At 41.6% G+C, this 19,373-nt stretch overlaps 1 long non-coding RNA gene across 1 annotated transcript; it reads right to left on the bottom strand.

Annotated features, from left to right (window-relative positions):
* Positions 1-11,221: 11,221 nt before the first annotated feature.
* LOC143819662 (uncharacterized) lies at positions 11,222-19,130 on the bottom strand. The gene is made up of 3 exons (XR_013225034.1): positions 18,795-19,130; positions 14,756-14,964; positions 11,222-11,436 (listed from the first exon to the last, which is right to left on the bottom strand). It is a non-coding gene; the product is annotated as an uncharacterized LOC143819662 (long non-coding RNA).
* Between the last annotated feature and the right edge of the window lie 243 nt (positions 19,131-19,373).

Here is a 19,373-nt window from a genome sequence, read left to right as displayed (position 1 = left end):
CATGTCCAGGAAATGAGTATGATGAAAGGCAGCTTTTCACTTCCAGATTGCCAGCATGAAGCTGACTCATTTTGGAAGTGGCTAAAGTATTCAGCATGGAAGGCTGCTGAGCAACTAGATGCAGAGAGTGACTCACAATGCTGGTTGCTTTGCTTTTATGTCCATTTGCTACTGATGAAAACTGGTAAGTGTTTGTCAAGCATCTTGAGGAGAGGAGGTAAAGTGAAAGCAGTTGTCTATACATATTCAGCTACAGGCTCAATCAAGCTTTGAAATCATGAAAGGGAAGAAGACAGCTTGTAGAAATAAGTATTCTGGGGCATTTTCCTAAAGCACTACACATTAGCTTCCCCGTACAGAGACCATTTGAACCACTTCTAAATCATTCCAGTACTGTGTAAGACAAGGCCATGTACCATTCTTTCATATTAAAATCAGAGTCTAGTAGTACCTTTAAGACCAACAAAGATTTATTCAGGGTTATCATTGACTGAATTTGGTTGTGACACAGCCTACTGATGTAACATAATTGATTTTTGCTATATATTCCCTGTCATGTAAGGAGATCATCGTCTGACAAAGACTGCATGCACTCGAAAGCTCATGCCCTGAATAAATCTTTGTTGGTCTTAAAGGTGCTACTGGACTCTGATTTTATTGTGCTACTTCAGACCATCACAGCTACTCATTTGAATCCATTCTTTCATATCACATAGAGGAATTCCATGACAGGTTAAAGAGCCACAAGATATGTCACACTATATTTCAAACTATGTTGGTGCCATAGCTTGCCTCGTGAATGTCATGTTATGTAGTGTTAGATCCAGCCAGGACTTTTTTCCACACAATCTTACTCATTTCTCTTGCTCACACAAGCCCATGTCCTATATGGGTTTTGTCCATTCAGGTCCCATATTCCCCCGCCTAATCATTTTGACCTGAAGCCCTTCCTATCTTTTCCAGAAGTAGAAATAATGGCTCTTAAAATAATTAGACCCTAAAAAGCAGCTGAGGGGAACCTGATCTAACTAAGGCAGCAGAGAAATGGGAGCTTAACTTTGGTGTATGTTTTCGCCACTAAAACAGCCCCTGCAAAACTGCCTTGTAGGAAATAGCTTCCAACTCCCCAGAGCTAAAGCCCCAATCCATTTTGCTGCCTTCACACATTTGATTTATTCTTCTGAAAGTGTATGCATTAAGACCTCATATTTGTGACCCTCCAAAAGCCATTATTACTTCAGATTTCCCCTTGTTTAGAAAGTGTTTTTCCTCTGTTTTTTGGACTCCGTGGTTTAAATTCTGACCCTTTCTCGTATATTGGCCAAGGCTGCTATGAAGAATAAAGTGGTATTTCGCCATCAGCTTAACAAAATAAAACTGATGAAACAGATGGGGGATAGAACAGAAAATACGACAGGTCGGATTCCTCCTTGGGTGTTATCACTTAAACTGAGATCTGGGGGAGTTGTTAATGATGTACAGCAAGTGTCTAGTAATTGCTGAATAGGCTGATAAGCAGTTTGGAGTTCTTCCATGACATTCCTTGGGCTCTCAGCAAAGGGGCCTTCACAGGCAGTTTTAATTAGACTCTCTAGGCCCGCTTTCTAAAAGGCTGCTCAGCCAGTAAATGTACTTTATGAAAGTTTGCTTGGTTATTCACCTCTCGTTCCAGGCTTTGTCCTTAACTGGAGGCCAGACTGCTCTTATCCCAAATGAAATTCTCACAGCAGCAGTCAGAAAGACAAAAGGAGAAAAACATTCCCAGAGGTTAATTATTTCTCACTGGAAGCAGTCAAGTGGGTCCTTTTATTTCCCATTTTAAAACTTCCCACTCAGACAAATTATTAATAGTGCTCAGCACCATGCAAAACTATAATGCTTCTTAATGCTTGCACTTTTAATGGAATGGGGCAGTGGAGACATTTTTTCTTTAATGAACAGGATATTGCATTGGGTTATAAACAGCACTGCCATCCCTTTTTCTTGCCCTTTGCGGAGTCTTTGTATTGCTACATCGCTGATGCTTTGCGCCTTCCTTTTAGTTTGCTTAACTCCCTTTTGCACCACTTCAGTCTTTAATTGGATGGCTTTTAAAGAACATAAATTCGGGGGGCGCAAATTGTTCGGAGTGGGTTTAGCATAGACGGATCTAAGCGATTGGTCTGGTGCTAGGCCATCTGTGAGGCGGTCTTCGTAGAGCCATGACTGTGAAATGACGCTTGCAAATGCAGTAGCAGAAGTGAGAGAATATGACTACAAGAAAGCATATGCTAGTGAGTATATTGTATGGAAGTAAAGTATTCAAACGAGGGCTAGGTGACGATGGGAGCAGTCCTCTGCAGGTTTACTTAGAAGGAAATCCCATTTTATTCAATGGGCCGTGTTCCCAGGGAAGTGTGCATAGGATTGCTGCTTCTTAAGATGATTCTGTTCCCAAGGATGTATTTTTCAAACAAAATGGCTAGTTCTGTCCACAATTACTATGACATGCCACATGATTCATCACCATAGGGAATAATAATATATTATAATGATTGCTCAATCTCCAGATTTACTGAGAGTTGTTAATACTGTGACCTTTTCGGCTGGAGACATACTCTTCACCAGACAATTGGCAAAATGGGATCAGTCTGGTGTGTCCGTTAATCCCTCGATTGCCTTTGATATCCAGGCCCAGGAGATTGTTTCCAAATAATGCTGTCTGCGTTGAAAGAACAAGTTTTATCCAAAAACTATACAGTTATTTTTGCCTATTGTGAAGGTAATGATTTTTATTTCATGCTTTTGATTTTATCTCTCTTTTCCCTGCTGGTGGAAGATATATATTGAAGTACTTCAAGCCACAATTTGAACTGAACTAAGATATTTAATATATTTAAAGTTTTCATAAATACACCAAACAGCACAATTTTATTTGCTATGCTATACTGGATGCATATGAATGATTTCAAATTAGTAAAGTAAGCTTAATATTGATATGGAAAACAGTATTGTTTATACTTCAGTTCCCCCCCTTTTTTAAAAAAAACCCTTTTTATTCTTTTTCCATAGAAACTTGGCAGCAAACTTGGAGGTTTTATTCCCATTGCTTCAAAATCTCTAGAAATGTACATCTCTGTTCTTATCCCTCTCTTTCCATAAAGGCTAGCCTTTTTAACATTTTCAGGTAAAAGGTAAAGGTATCCCCTGTGCAAGCACCAGGTCATGTCTGACCCTTGGGGTGACGCCCTTCAGAGTTTTCATGGCAGACTCAATACGGGGTGGTTTGCCAGTGCCTTCCCCAGTCATTACCGTTTACCCCCCAGCAAGCTGGGTACTCATTTTACCGACCTCGGAAGGATGGAAGGCTGAGTCAACCTTCAGCCGGCTGCTGGGATCGAACTCCCAGCCTCATGGGCAGAGCTTTCAGACTGTATGTCTGCTGCCTTACCACTCTGCGCCACAAGAGGCTCTTTTCAGGAATAAAGTATATTCAGTTTTTGTTTTTTGTTTTTTACCAAGGTGGAAATTGTAGGCACTTGCCTTTCTTTTCTTGATAGTGTGAATTCTCTCTGCCTGCCATGTATGGTCCACTAAGTAAGTTCAACTTTGTTGTTGTTGTTAGGTGCAAAGTTGTGTCTGACCCATCATGACCCCATGGACAATGATCCTCCAGGCTTTCCTGTCCTCTACCATTCCCTGGAGTCCATTTAAAGTTCAATTTAGCCTCCCTACATTTCTATCCTGTCATCTCTGTTTCTCTGGTGGTACTCTGTTTGGTATAGTGTAGGGTTTGTCATAGGGATGAGCATGAACTGGCTCACAAACTGAAGTTCATTATGAATTTTGGCTGGTTCACAGTACACGAAGTGAAGTTTATGGCAGGTCAAGTAGCACTAACTTTTCATTAACTTTCAAGATGTTAATGGCAGTTAATGAATGGATACATTTCCAGACAAACTGTCTCTGCTCAATCAAAGTGTTTGTCAAACTTCAAAGCAAACGGTGGGGTGGAACTTGGAGGATATGTAGACAAGCATCTGGGGAAGTTCCCTGTGACTTTAATGTCTTTAGCTTGCACAGGATCTGTTCTATACACTCCTGAACCATTTGAGCCTGCACCTCGTATTTCCCCAGAAACTCTTTTGCTGGGGACATCTTCTTTGGTGGACCCTATAAATCCAGTCTTCACCATACTTGGAAGACAAGTAGAGGAGAATCAGCAAGAAATCCCTTACAAGTTTGGTTTATCTAGCATGCCGTGGGGGGGGGGCATTAAATCATCTCACCTCACCAACCAAACTGGTTCATTTTGTTCCTAAAACTTTGTGATGGTTTGTTGTTTATGAACTGGGCATACCATAAACATTAAATTGAACCAGATTTTTTTTCAGTTTGTCCCCTAGCTTTGAAGGTCCCAAATGCTCTGGGAAAGTCACAACATGCACAAAACGGCCTATAAAGCAGTGACATATTTTCATTTTCCAAATTGCCAGGAAGGGCAAAATGGATGGTTACTGCCAAAACATGAGCTGCACATTGAAGTGTGTGCAATGCAAGTTCTACGGTGCTTGTAGATAAAGTCCATGGTCTGATAAGGGGAGAAGACTTTCTGACTCTGGACTGGGTAAAGAACTTCCATCCAGATGGGTCAGGTAGCGTTAACAGGTCTGAATGCCTGTTAACAGTTTTCAAAAACCATTCTCAGGTTGAGAGCCAGAATCAGAGTTTACTCCAAGATGCATCCAGAGTTGAGGTAAACACCCCCCCCCCAAGCACCTGGAAGCTAGATGGACTACCGAAATGGCTTCCAGCCACCAACTGGCTTTGCTTCTTTGCACTTTGAAGGAAGAGGGAACAAAATCAATAGATGAAATGGTTGGCAGTCATTTCAGCATAACAGCAGATTATTTTAGAACAAAGAAAACAAATGAATAATAGAGCTAGTTTGGCATAGTGTTTAAGAGCAGCAGTCTCTGATCTGGAAAGCTGGGTTTGATTCCCTGCTTCTTCACATGCAGCCAGCTGAGTGATCTTGGGCTAGTCACAATCCTGTTAGAGCTGTTTTCACAGAACAGTTCTCTCAGAGCTCTCTCAGCCCCATCTACTTCACAGGATGTCTGTTGTGGAGAGAAGAAGGGAAGGCAATTGTAAGCTGCTTTGAGACTCCCTCAGGCAGTGACAAGTGGAGTATAAGAAACAATTCTTCTATGAACCTTTATGTGATCTTTACTGTTATCTTGGCATTCACTCCTCAAAATGAAAACATCTCAAACACAGACTGTAGTAAATACAGATTCCATTCAATTGCCCCCATATTCTTCATCCTGGCTGGAACACTTCTGACAGGGTGGCCAGGTATTTTAAACCTTCTTGCCCCAGCTGAGTTGATTGACCTTTGCTTGTCGCAGAGCTGAGAGTACAGTCCCAGTTGCTCATTCTGTACCCTTTTCTCTAATCAGCTTAGGGTCCCCATATCAAACTTTTATGCTCCAGTTCATCCAAATAGCCATTCATCTTGCCATTTCTTGGAGTTGGTCAAACCCATCTCCATTCAGCTGGAAGTTTAAGCAGGTTATATCCCCATTCACCCTATTTCCAGAAAAAAGACTACCCCCCCCCCCCCGAGAATAAAGTTTGATCCCAGTGGTACCTTTAAGACAAACAATGTTTTATTCAAGGTAAGTGTTTGAGTGTGTTCCTACTTCTTCCTCTTGGTCACAGCAAGGTATACCCCATGGAATTCTAGCCTATATCCAGCCACTTTTCAGCATTCCTTAAAGAGTTTCAGGCAGGATGGTGATATCAAGTTGAAGCTTTTCTAATCGTCGCCTTCAGGCACCTAATAGCTCTTTTATTTCCAGGCTTTAGTAATTTAGGGAAACATAATTGCTAGCAAAATAAAGAGCTTGGTCATTTTTGTTACATTTAAGCAAAACTGCAGATGTGAATAATGGGTTTTGCGTCTCATTTCATCCATAGCAGAGGTAATCCAAGTAGTTTTCAAAGAAACTCCCTGGTCTCTTTGTTGTGGCCACACAGTTACATTTGTGGTTCAGTTAATGACATATCTCCCAGAGCTCTGTGGTAAAGTGGTTGTTTAGAATTGATGAGGATAGGAAACTAATTTTTTTGGGGGGAGGGGAGAAGACAATTAGATTTAGGTAATGGATCAGACATGACATCTCTTAGCCACTTGTATAGTGATGCAAGGAAAGTAACAATCTTGTTTGGTGTTTCTCTAAAGCAGGGGTAGTCAAACTGCGGCCCTCCAGATGTCCATGGACTACAATTCCCATGAGCCCCCACCAGCAAATGCTGGGCATCTGGAAAGCTGCAGTCCATGGGCATCTAGTCCATGGGCATCTGGAAAGCTGCAGTTTGACTACCCCTGCTCTAAAGAGTTAAAAAGCATACCAACCAAGATGCTGATTGACAGAGGAGAACTAAAAGGGGAGAACTAAAATTCTGCTGGTGGTAAAGGAAGCTGAGTTCCCATCTGATCACTCCAAAGGTTGACAATCGTGGGACCAGCATGTAACAATGCCAATGTGGTGTGGTGACTGCAGTACACAAAGGAATTGGGCAAGACTCAGTGGGAAAGCTGGCTGGATTCAACCCATAGTCTAACTCATGGATCTAATCCAAGCTCTCCTGCAGGCTTTCAGATTCTTGGCTCCCACTGATAAGAGCCTTGCAAATTATGGCTGTCAGGGAAAAATATATTGAAGTTTTTTACAAAAATGTCTTGGAGGTATGGGAGCATCCAGAGAGAGTTGTTTCCCTGTCCTCTAACTGAGCTCCCACCCCATTTCGCTTTCTTCACTACACTGAAAATGGGGGTTGAGGTGAACTGGAAGGGAAACCAGGCTGGAGCCAAATGAGATTTAAAAAAAATAATAAAAACTCTAAAAGAAATTTTTTGGCAGTGCTTTAATTTGAGCCCTGACACATGAAACAAGTCCTATAATTTGCATTTATAGACTCAGCTTTTTATGATTCACAGATTGTCTAAATACAGGAAGGACTATAATCCTTCATTAGCCAATTGGCCTACATTAAATCACACACAGACTAAAAAAGGGATCCTGAAGTCAGTGATGTGGCCTCAGCTCCTGCCGCTGACAGTGAGGGAGCCCAGTATGAGAATGTGCCACAAGAGCAAGCCCCCACAGGAAAACCTGCCTTTGTTAATGTGCTCGCTACTGCTCCAAGCTCTTCTATAATTAATGAATTAATCGTATTGTAGTGTTAGCTTTTAACCATGTATCTGATTGCTCTAAGGCAAGCCAAGATACACATTCGTACAGACAGGTATAATAGATGAACTGGGTGATCAAGAAAATGGCTGGCAGCATTTCCAGTGATCTCAGCAGCTGAGTAAAAAGTGCCATAGCAATGACAGGAATTGCTGCCATCCATTTCCTTAGTCTCTTGCTGCCAACTCTATGAGTGATCGCTTAGTTGATAGGTACATTTGTCCATGTCAGTAAAGCCCAGGAAAAAGTCATGACTGCTCATGTGGACAGCTAGCTATATGGCATGAAACTACTTCCTGTTGGCCCTTTACTTGCCTTAAAACCCAATACACTTTTTTTTTAAAGTTTGAAAAATAGGAGAAACAAGCTATTGACCAGCAGTGGCACATTGTCCCCCATTTTTTTCAAACTGAAGAACTGTTGTTTTCCTTACTAATCATTTCTGTGCCTAATGTTTAGTAGAAAGTGGTTTTAAAAGCTTATTTTATGTATTTTATCTGCCATGAAGATATTTCAACCTTTTAAAGAGCCAGCTTGGTGTAGTGGTTAGGAGCACCGACTTCTAGGGGCTTTACGCACCGGGATCTTTGTTGCAAATTGGTCACTGAACGAAAAATCGCCATTTAAAATAGTGGAATTCGTCGTTATGCATACCTGCCTTTGTAGTGGAATCCAGTTGCGTTTTGTAGCGTTTCCCACAGCTTCCGGTCTCGGCAGAAAAGGAAGCGCTATTTCCAAGCTCGTCCCGCCCCTGGCCGTCAAGCAGCCAATGGACAGCCATTAGCATGCTCCCAAACAGCCCCTTTCCCTTTAAGAAAGGTTTAAAAAAAAAAAACAGACCCATTGTAACGAATCTGTGTAGATTCGTTGCAACGGAGAGACCCATCCAGCTGCCTAATGTGAGCTGTCGTTTGATCGTATGATCGTTGCCACGCTGCCTCGAGTGATTAAAAAAAAATCCCCCCCCCCTCTCACGGGCCCGATTTTCGGCTGAATTAATGTGTAAAAAATAAAGGGACTTTATTTCAGCAAACGGGCTTTTATGTGGTTTGTGCTTAGTGACTAAAGGTGAAGGACTGAAGCCAGGGAAGCCTCTAAACAGAAAGAGGCTCGCTGGTGCGTTTATCCCCGCTCGCTCGGAGAAAAAAAAATGGCGATCGCTTCGCCGGAAGTTTGGAGGACAGGCTCAGGAGGAGGGACTTTGAAGAAACCGCAACAATGTTAACGCACAGGTCTTTATCGCTAGTGTTGCAGATTGTTTGCAAGAGTGTAGCGCTTTCCGGAGGGTGAATCCACTTTTTGGGATTCCCCTGAAAGCACTACAACGAAGCGCTTTTTGCTGATCGGTTTCAGGAGTGTTGCAGATTGTCTACGACGTCGTGCGTTATGGCAAATCAATAGCGTTTCCAATTGGCAACCATTGTGCGATTTTGAAGCCGTGCAAAAAGCCCCCTAATCTGTCAAGCCAGGTTTGATTCTCCACTCCTCCACATGTTGCCAGCTGGGTGTGAGTTCTATCAGCATTTTGATGTACGTTTTCTGTTATTTGAGGTGTGGGTTGGGAATTAAAAACCTCCCTTGGTACTATGCACTTTGCAAACTTCCTTTTTGATACTAACCATTAGTATCCACAATTTTCAAGATTCTAGGAACTGTGAATAATACCTGTCTCATGAAAACGAGATCGAATTTGTTTTTCATGGGCTCACCACAGCACAGATAAAGCTGTTCTGACCAAGCAGTAATATCAGGGCTCTCTCAGCCTAACCTACCTCATAGGGCGTCTATTGTGGGGAGAGGAAAGGGAAGGTGATTGTAAGCTGCTTTGAGACTCCATCCGGTAGAGAAAAGCGGTATTTAAGAACCAACTCTTCTTCTTCCTTCTTCCTTCTCCCTCTTCTTCCTCCTCTTCCTCTTCCTCTTCTTACTACACATTTCTCAACTCCCCTTAGAAGAATATTATACAGAACTACTTAAATGACTTAATACTAGACTAATTCACCCCACAATTCAGCCAAGCATGAATAACACATTTTTATTATAGGCATTTCATAAATTATATTTTTATATAAACATTATGTTTTATAGTCTTTTGGAATAGGTGAATGCTCTTATAAGGGAATAGGATTCTACAGCAATATTTATCGTATGCATTGCCTTGGTCTTGTATTATCTTCTGTCTTTATAATCCTCCTTCTGCATTATAGCATACCATTCCCTTGGCAGGTTGGGTTGTTGGTTGTGTTTTGTATTGTTTTCAAATTCTGTAATCCTAATATTATTGCACTGAACACTTGGGCCTCTTATGCATGTGTGGTTTATATCAGTTCCAGCCTCCAACTGCATCCCTGTTTTTCATTTTCTCATGTTTTCCTCCTTTTGATTTCTCATCTCCTTTTCCCCATGTTTTGGGGAAACACCTTTATGTCAATGTGTAGTACTCCCTTTGGCCTCCCTACCCCAGGTCACTGCTGTCCCTCAACTCCCACAGACACATCCAACCTTTTGCTAATCACTGCTCACACAACCTATACTTCCACCTTCTCTCTCCTCCCCATCTGATCCTTCCAGCATGCCACCACCTTTATTTTTAGCAGAATGTGTCTAGCGATAGAACACTTCTAGAAATGCATTGCTGTTTTTATCTACAGTCTGCCTCATCCTACTTCTGACCCACCCTCAAGTAGCATGTTCAGTTCTAAGTACTACAGTTTAAGAAGTATGTTGATAACATGGAACTTGTCCAGAGGAGGTCAACTAGGATAGTGAAGGAGCTTGAGACGAAGTCCTATGAGATCAGTTTGAAGGAGCTGGGTATGTTTAGCCTAGAGGTGAGACACCTGACAAGTGATATGATAATCATCTTCAAGTATTTGAAGGGCTGTCATATAGAGAAAATTTTTTTATATATATATACCCTGCTTTTCACTACCTGAAGGAGTCTCATAGACTAATTATGCACAGGAGGGATAAGTCGGGGTGGCACTCACACAACAGTGGGGCAAATTCCCACTGACTCATAATGTCACCATCAGCCAGGTCCCCTCCTGGCCCTGGTCCTCTTTCGGGCATTCGTTGCCCTGCAGTAAGGGAATGCAGCCACCGTTAGCACCCATGCCGAACCAGATCCATGAATACAAGGAAGAGCTGGGCCTTCCAAGCCTGGCTCCCCCCCCCTATAGTATCCTAGCAGGGATGTGATATGTCCTGTTCAACTCCATGGCACTATCCCACCATGCTGCTATCCTACCATCATGCAGGGAAGCCCCCTGTCCCCTTTGTGCCCCCCCCACACAGTGGCAGCGGTGAGGCGCAGTAGAACCTTTCTGCCCTGGAGTTGTGCAGGAGGAACATGTGTGCCAGGGGAATATGCCGCCGCTGTGCATAATCGGTCATAGCAGCTTACAATCACATTATCTTCCTCTCCCCACAACAAAGACCCTGTGAGATAAATGGGGTTGATAGAGCCTGACAGAACTGCTCTATGAGAACATTTCTAACAGGACTGTGACCAGCCCAAGGTCACCCAACCGGTTGCATGTTGAGGATTTGGGAATCAAACCCAGTGCTCCAGATTAGAAATTGCCACTCTTAACCACTACACCATGCTGGCTCTCAATGAATCAAGACAGAGGATGAAGCAACATTGTTTTTCTGTTGCCCCAGAAGTTTGGTCCAAAACCAAAAAACTGAAATTAAAGCAAGAGTTTTTGGATAAACCTTAGGAAGAACTTCCTGACAGGGCAATTCCTAATGCAGCAAGCTTCCTTGGAAAGTGTACCCACCTTCTTTGGAGGTTTTGAAGCAGAGACTAGATGGCCATCTGACATCAGTGCTGATTCTATGACTCACTATGAATTTAGGCAGATCATGAGTGAGAGAACAGGAAGGAATAAGCCTTTGTAGTCCTCTGCCCTTGTGGTCCTCTCTTATATGCCCAGGGTTATGTTGCAGTTTGGGCTCATGAAGGAATTTTCCTCCAGATCAGATTGTGTTTTTTCCCCTTCCTCTGTGAATAGAGCAGAGTCTTCGGGAGAGTGGAGAAAGGGGAGGGGGAAATAGATCTGAATCTCCTCAATTGTGCAGGGTGTTGATCTAGAAGGAATCCCTTTCAGCTGTATACTTCTATGGTTCTACATCATATCTCATGCCACCTGAATTGCTTGTAGTTACCTTTGGTTTCAATGAGAAATCATGGCTAAGAACAAAGAGAATGAATAAATAAATATTAAAGCAACATGAGTGAACTGTTTTATAAATGCTCCCAGTTATCTTTCAAATCAACACTTTGTGCATGGTATTATTATTCCCATTTCACAGATAGAGAAAGGAAAATGTCCACCTTGGACATTGAGGCTCCCCTGGTACATAATTTACTGTTTGAATTCCCAGACCAAAACATTTATTTTCCTCTTTTTAGGGTTTTATCTCTTATTTTATGGTCTGTTTCTAGCCTAAGGACTATTTTCTGGATCTATTTTAGACTGTACAGTGGTTTTTAAAATATTGATTTGGTTAGTTTTATTATAGTTTAATGGGTTCTGGTTTTTTTACCTGCCCTGAACAGATCTCTACAGTCAGCATATAAAATATAAAGGTAAAGGTATCCCTTGTACAAGCACCAGGTCATGCCTGACCCTTGGGGTGACACCCTCCAGCGTTTGCATGGCAGACTCAATACGGGGTGGTTTGCCAATGCCTTCCCCAGTCATTACCGTTTACCCCCCAGCAAGCTGGGTACTCATTTTACCGACCTTGGAAGGATGGAAGGCTGAGTCAACCTTGAGCCGGCTGCTGGGATTGAACTCCCAGCCTCATGGGCAGAGCTTCAGACTGCATGTCTGCTGCCTTACCACTCTGCACCACAAAAGGCTATATAAAATATATAAATACATAAATAGCTAATACCAACAGATATACAATGTATTTCTGACAAATAGTGGGTTTAAACTGATACCTACCATGCAATATTAAGCAGAGCTACAAACTTCTAAATCTACTAAAGTATATGTCCATAGAAAAGTGTAACTCTTCTAAGGATTGCTCTGATACTTACCAAGCTGGTTTACAGTGAACATGCTGAAGATTGTAGTCACATATAAATCCCACTACAGGCTGCCCTGTAGACAGATTTTATTTATTTATTACATTTATAAACTGCCCTTTCCAGGGGCTCAGGTGCATGCTATTATGAACTGTCATGACAAACGGCCTGACAAACTAAATTTCATCATAAATTTCAACTGGTTGATGGTTAACAAAGCAATGTTCATAAACAGAAGAGCCGCCACAAACTTCCACAAATTTTGATGCAGCTCATAGTGGTTTATTGCGATTCGTGAAGAGCAGAAAACATGATTTTAACAGCCATTTAAACCCTGCTTGCTGCTCTTCACAAAAGAACCAGCTGTGACACTGAGCTCCATACCACTCAGGTGTTTGGTTTAATTGATTTGGATCCATTTAAACCACTGCTTTCTACTCCCTTTTGGAAAGGGGTTGTAAACCGTTTACACACTGGAGGTTTCATGCTGGGGTGCAGGCTGGAGTTTTAGTTATAGCAGGTTGCCCCACCTCTTCCTGCACACACATGGGGGAACATTTGACCCAGGGCACCTCATCTGCCCCCAATTTGTGCTTCTGCACGGGAGCTGGGGCAGTGAAGTTCCCAGGCCATAAACGGTCGGTCGTAATGGTTGGGAGAAATTTCACCTCCAGCTTTTTGCTGGCCACAGCTTTTTACAGCAAACAGAAAGCCACAGCCAGGAAGAAGATGGGTATGAAATGGTTGAGAGGCATTTCACCTTCTAATTTTTGCTAGATGTGAAAAGCCACAGCCAGCAGAAATTTGGGGGTAGAATGCTTCCCAACCATTTCAACTCCTGCTTTTTTATTACCGCCAAAAATTATGATGGGGCAAAATTGCTCCAAGCTCCCTGCTGAAGGCACAATCATAGTATGGCATGTAGAGTCAAGGGATAAACTGAAGCAGTATGGGGCTAAACATGATGGGGAAAAAATCAATTTGGCACAGAGAGATTCCCATCTTGATGCATCCTACTGCTGAAGACACCAGCCACAGTTACTGGCAAAAGTCAAAGACTAAAACTACCAGACCACAGCTACACAGACCCTGAAAAAAAAAAACCAGTTGACTCCGGCCTTTGACAATTCAATGTGGAAAAGCCTTGTATCAGTGCAATAAGGTCAGCCTGCTTTCCAGAACTATCTTGGAAAATGACCACTGGTTGAAAATAATAATAATAATAAAGTGGATGACTCTATTTGACTTGCATGATAGAAATCTTGAGGAGATAAGTCCACAATGAGCTAAGGTTTGAATACTACCCTTGTAAAGGCATAGTGGCCATAAAACATGACTCAGATTTTCCCAGAATCATACTAATCACCGGACAGCTGTTTGCTGCTTTCAAGATCATTGGCAGAAGACAGATGAAACGAAAAGAAGAGGTAAGCACACTTGATAATATCTGTGTTATAACCACATGACATTTAAAACATAATCTAATAAACATTGATTTAGGAAGTGACATGGTAATTGAAGGGAAATCCTTCTGTAGGTTTCAGTGGTGTAGGAGGATGGCTTCCACATGAACACACAACACACACACACACACTTCGGGCACATGCAGAAGATATTTTCTTAATGTTCACAGGGAAATGACTGTTCCTGAAATATTTCTCCTCTTTTAACCTTTACCTATTTTTAAAGGTGATAAGAAAACAAGTTATATATATCCTCATACTTCTTTTCAAAATAAAAGAATGCAGCATTCTGGAAAGGGAGGGAAGAGAATATATATTAGATTTTTATGATAGATGAAAAGGGAAAAAAGATGAAACTTATAGAAATGTTGTCATGTGAAAAAAAATTCAATTCAAGCTATAGCAAGCTGGTTACATTTCTTTATAGGGTTACAAAAATAGAAACAATCATGTAGAAGAAAAAGCAAAGCAAAGCTAAATGATGGAAGGAGCCATTGATTAACATGCCATGGGCATCTTTCAGACCTTTTCCTTTGCTAAAAGACATAATTAATGTTACATTTTATATGGACTTTTGTTATCAGCGATTCATTAAAAGTTATTATGAAGCTGCCACTATCTTGTTCATCTTCCCCACCTTTTCTTGCCATAGCCAATTTCTCTTAGTGGTTGGTTCAGACATAACACAAAACCATGGGTTGGACCCAACTAGCTTTTCCACTTGTGAAAAAGAGAAGAAGGGATCCTATTTGACCACCACAAAACCCTATGCTGTAAACCATGTGACTTGAAATGCAGTGATTGTAAGATGTAGCATTATTCATTATTTATTTCAAGCCATCTTATGCCACCTGTCCACGAGGTTAGGCTTACAAAACTGGCAAATAAAGCACTAAAACAAGCTTTAAAAATGCACACACACACCAACATATAGGTGCATAATAAAATATTAAAACAACAATTAACTGAACACATAAACGAGAAGGAAGCAAATGAAACAAAGTCCTCACCTACTGGCAGAAGTCAATGATAGAAGAATATAGATTAATTTCTTTGGAAAGAGAACTGCATGGCCATTTCTGCATGGAGGGATAAAATGCGAGTGGCTTCCTTCTGGTAAATGCAGGATGGTAAACCTCGTGTTTGCAGCCCTCCTCACCGGGAAATCCCTCCTGTGTTTTCCCTTTGCCCCATCAAGGCTTCTTGCTTCCTGATGAAGCTGCAAGGGAAAACAAACCAAACTTCTCTGTCTGCTCCTTGGCTTCTCAATCAGAGCACAACAGTTCTCTTGTGGACTGAAACTTCCTTCCCTCTCCAGCCCCCCAATTTTTTTAAGGCCATTCTGTATTGCTATCTGGCAATGCCACAATACAGATGCATTTTAAATAAAATTAATGCTGCCCTGTTGCTATGGGGAAAAAACAGAATGATACAGCATCCCCCCCTTTTTTTTTGGAATTCTAATGTTTTTTGCATTTTACTTCTGTCTGGGTGAATTTCTGAGATGCTGCACATTGTCCCTGGAGCCCAAGAAGACATTTTGTGCTAATGGTTGGCTTTAAATCAAGCTGCACAGACCCCTGTATGATCAGGAGGAGGTTGCCAGATATCCCCCTTTCCCAGCTCATTTCCCACCATCAGAAAACAGAAAAAGGGCTGTGTTTTACCTACCTGATCTCAAGAAGACCATGGACACTTTAAAGAAGATTGTATTTCTTCTTGGATAATGTAGGTTTGCAGTCATGCTGCAACATGGACCGTGTCATGAAAAAAATTACTCGGAGCTGGAGGAGGGAGGGTGGGAGCAAGGGCAGTACAAAGCTGCCAAGATTATCATGTGTTTCCCCCTCCATACAGTCTTTTCCTTGGTTACTCATTGGTTGCTCACCTGTGATTTGTGATTTAGGGTGATAAATCCAGTTTCCTGGATTCCTGAAATCACGATTTTAAAAAACTGTGATCCAGCTACTGGACAGCCTTGGGGTGTTGGCTACGTCATGTGGAGGGGGCTCTGTATGCTGCCAGAAGGCTGTCCACGTGTAAGGACAGAGAGGGTCTTGCCACCCTGTCTAGCCTCAGATGGTAGGGGCACCCAAATCAGTACCCCTGAAGATAACGTAGGTTTTGAATAGGTTAATACGGGAACAGATGGTCTGTAATGTATGCTGATCTCAAGGATCTCAAGGATCTTTAATTGTGCAAAGCAAGCTAGGAGCCAGTGTAGGTCCCAGTGACCAATACCAGTCAGCATTCTGGCTGCAGAATTCTGTAGTAACTGTTGCCTTTGGATATTCTTCAAAGGCCCACACACTTCAAAGGTCCACACAGAACACATTGCAGCTGTCTAATCTATCTAGGCATGCACAACAGTAGCCAGACCTTTTTGTCCAGGAAAGGCTGTAGCTGACAACCAGCCATGGCTGGTAAAAGGTGCTCCCAGCCACCATTACCACCTATCCATCCAACAGGAGGCCTGAACCAGCAGCACTCTGCAGCTACAAATCTACTCCTTCAAGGGAATCCCATCTCCATCAATTCTTGAATCAATCCTTCTACCCACCAATAAAATAACAATTTTGTTGGGATTAAGGTTCATCTTAATATCCCTCACATATTCCCAAACTGTCTTCAGGCACTAATTCACAGTTTCTATAGCCTCTCTGGAATCCTTTGGATGTGTGATATAGAGCTGAGTATCCTCTGCAGCCTTGTAGGAATTCTTTAGGAGGCTTCTGCTGCTACAGATTGGCACAAAATGTTGATATCATGTTGGCAGCCTGGTATGTGTGTGATATACACATGCAAAAATACAGGCAATGTGTCTCTATGCATACTCTTCCACCACCCCATCAGGCTCCCAAAGATAAGGGTTCAGCTTTACCATTACCATACAGATGCCTCCATGTGTCATTCTTCACATCTGTGATATGTATGATGAACACCAAAGCATTGATCTCAGAGTCACCATTCGTAGAGGCCAAATCTGCTAATTGTCTATGATACCATTGGTGAGAACAGCAGTTTTCTTCCTGCCATATAAGTTAATTGGAATAATTTCCAAATTGTCAAATTCCAGGCCAAGTCAAGGAGGACTAACTAACTTGTGAGGCTTCATGATTTGGCCTCTCGTTTTGCTACCTCTGTGATATATGAACATGAAACTTCATTTTACTTAATGCTGAAAATCAAAGGTAGCCAAAATGCATTTTTCTTACAGTTTTCAGAATTTGATCCAATGCTCATTTCAAAATACATAATTATTTAAACTCCCTATACATTTTTTCTTTCCAAAATATTATCTAACAAAAATAGTTCTTTTGAAGAAACTCAGTATTTCAGACTGATTTGGTAACAATAATATTTAACAAAAATGTTCAGAATTGTTAACTGTGTATGTGCGTGTTTCCTTTAGCTCACTAATCAATAGTATTATCCATATTACTTTTTAAATCATTTTAAAACACACACCATGCAAATAGCACAACACCAGAGACTTGGGCTCCAATCCACTGATACACTGTGTGACCTTCAAGTTTAGCCATACAACTTGGACTCAATGTTGGGAAAGGAATTTGCTCCTTGAGGCATATGGTGGGACTGAAGCAATCCAGTTGTAAATATTGGCTCCAGTGCTTTGACGATTTAGCCAATTGTTATGGCTTTGTATCAGTGATTTGTTTTTAATCAATTCATTTTACTTGCTCTATCCTGCATCCAAAAGCTCAGTTAAGATAATACAGTCAGTAAGTCTTTCCATGTAGTTTAATTCTTTCATGCTTGTTAACTACATTCCAATAGCGGGTATTTGTTTTTGCAACCATAGTGACGACATATATTTATTGGCTGCAGTGAAAGCATTCTAAACAAGTATCTGTCTTTGTTTAATTTCAGTAAACTAGGACATTTTCCTAACACCACAGTCAAATGGACAATATTTCTGAGAAATATGGTGTATGTCCATTGTCTGATTACATTCTTTCAGATGGGGTATCCCCACCATACAAGCATACAAGCAAGATTTCTCTCTGGATGTGAGTTCTCTCAGCATTTTGATGTAAGTTTTCTGTTATTTGAGGTGTGGGTTGGGAATTAAAAACCTCCCTTGGTACTATTCACTTTGCAAACTTCCCTTTTGATACTGACCATTAGTATTCACAATTTTCAAGATTCTAGGAACTGTGAATAATACCTGTCTCATGAAAACAAGATCGAATTTATCTTTCAGGGTTTTTTTATGTAACAACTGGTGAGGACAGATTGTTCCCAGTTGTTACAAGAGCACGTCTTAGTTGTAATATATAAAAAAGGAAGACATTCTTAGACTTTCATTTTCTTACAGTTCAACATTTGTTCCCCCTTCCCTTTTAAGTTAATCATATGGAATCTGACTTACAGTGCAGCTTGCTCTTATTTTAAAAGTTCAGCCATTTACTACTGTCAATGTAACAGGATAGGAGTGGAGCATTTTGGCAGTATCCTGAGAGAAAGCCTGAAGTCTATCAATGACAGCAGAACAACTGAAAAAAGGCTTATTATAAAAGCTTGATTATCATTGGGGGGGGGGGGCTGTATCACTAAAGTAGGGTTGCTGCAAAGATTCCCAATCTCCTTGCAGAATTTGTTTCCAGAGGTAGATTTGGCAGCTTTTCAGGCCATGAATTTCCAATGAAACGACAGATGCTGTAATCTATATTGGATTTCATGGGACATTCCTATAGAAAAACAATCAAAGGATCAAACAACTTTGTTGTATTACCAAATTGAAACAAATTGACCACAAAGAGCTATTGACTGTATATTTCGTTCAAATACATAGATAATCTATTCAAACTCTATTTTACAGGTTTGTGATGGTGAAGGAATATCTGTCTCTTCAGCCAAGATAACATAGCACTCAGGGGAATGAATGACAGCATGTTATGCTTCATTATTACCAATGCAGTTAACATTCGAATTTTCCCTCCCTAATAGATTCGCCAGGTGCCCCTTGTTCACCTGCAGGGGTGATGGGGTCAGATAGTTGTGTATCACAAAAGTGCCAGGACTTACCCAAAGTTGTCAAGATTGTTGTAGATGTGATGGGAGATCTGTAGGAGGCTTCCGCTCTCTAAAAATCCTGGTTCCATTTCAGCTGTTGCTGCATTGATGCCTGCAAAGTCTGGATGCAGCAACCCATCAAAGGTGCCTCCACCCAAGCCCCTCTTGTAACCTCAATTATTGATAACTCAACCATCCTGCTGGGGATTGCAGACATTTCAGCACATTTCTGAGCATTCTGATCATATGGGCAGTCAATCCTCAACATCAGTGCAGGCAGAGCCAAGAGCCCTCATTCCTCAGCAGAGTCCATCTCCTCGAGCAATCCCATGGATGAAGATGCCCAGAGACATCCCCAGCTTAAGAGGAAGTGCACATCTCAATCTGCACATGAATAGGAGGTCACCAGTGGAGACACAAGGTCAAATGACTCTTCTTCTAAAGAGAATTCCACACATACATCAGGGAATTATTGGGTCACTCTGTTCAAAGCGGCCCTTACATTAGCATTTTGGGGGCCTTTTGCTGTACGGAAATTTGCAGTTCTGAAATCTTCCTTTTTCCTTCGAGGACATCAGGATACACACTTGC

Source organism: Paroedura picta, chromosome 10 (assembly GCF_049243985.1).
Source record: "Paroedura picta isolate Pp20150507F chromosome 10, Ppicta_v3.0, whole genome shotgun sequence".
Classification (NCBI taxonomy): domain Eukaryota; kingdom Metazoa; phylum Chordata; class Lepidosauria; order Squamata; family Gekkonidae; genus Paroedura; species Paroedura picta.
This window is presented reverse-complemented; position numbering and strand designations above follow the sequence as displayed.